Below are 987 nucleotides of genomic sequence, written 5' to 3'. Positions count from 1 at the left end.
AAAAAATAGAAATGGGCTAGCCATTTTCAGCAAGAAAAAAACACAACTGGGCTCATGATGTGGTAAACATAAATAAAACCCTGGCTAGACGGGCCACAGCCCCCGCAGAACCCCGTTGTTACCCTGATTCGTCGCTAAAACTAGTATAAATAACAACAGCTTGTTCCTCAAAAAAATGTGTGACTTGCTGGGTCCCTGGTGTCAGCCGCTCGTAGTGTAATTCTCTCGTTTATTAACTACGTTGACAATGGCGTGAGCCCCAGATGTCCAACCATTAGGAGGAACCATATTTTTGGGCTTGTACTATAGAGGCACTTGCTTGCGTACTGCCATGACGCTGGTGGGTCCCTACTGTCATCCTCTCCACGTACAGTCATCTCCTTGTTCCTCTCGGTTGTTGACGACGTTGACAAGGCAAGAGGGCGGCGCACCACACACGGCGAGCGAACCAAGGCCGCAAGGCGGAGGATGATGGTGAGGCCTCGGACGGAACGAACAGGAGCCGTTGAAAATGGGCCGGTCCAGTCGCAGGCGGAGGGGAGTACGAGGGTTGATTGGTTCGGGCATGGGTGCGTGTTGGGGCTAACGTTGCCGGAGAATAACAGGACGTGTGGGGGAATAGAGGGAGGGACTGGCCAATGTTGGAGGGTACGTACGGTAGGGTGGCAGAGGCGCAGCCAGCCATGGGAGGCGGGAGCAGGCGGAGCCGACGGGGTGGTTTGGTTTGGGCGATTGGATGAAGAAGAAGACAAGAGATAGAAGATACACGACAGATGTTCGATGTCAATCCAACGGGTGGTTGGCAGAATCGTTTGTTGACTGGCTAGTAAGTCGACACCACCTTGGATAGGCTATTTCCTCGCGGGTCCCAAATGTCAGAATCCAAATCTGTCATGGTCATGCAGCCTTTCCTATGAAAATTTACAGCCCATTTGATGTGCTAGTTCGAAATAAGTTTGTGGGTGCTGGTGGGGGCTAATCACTTGG

Source organism: Triticum aestivum, chromosome 7A, assembly GCF_018294505.1.
Source record: "Triticum aestivum cultivar Chinese Spring chromosome 7A, IWGSC CS RefSeq v2.1, whole genome shotgun sequence".
NCBI classification, from domain to species: domain Eukaryota; kingdom Viridiplantae; phylum Streptophyta; class Magnoliopsida; order Poales; family Poaceae; genus Triticum; species Triticum aestivum.
The sequence above is the reverse complement of the archived record's forward strand: the minus strand, read 5'-3'. Positions refer to the sequence as shown.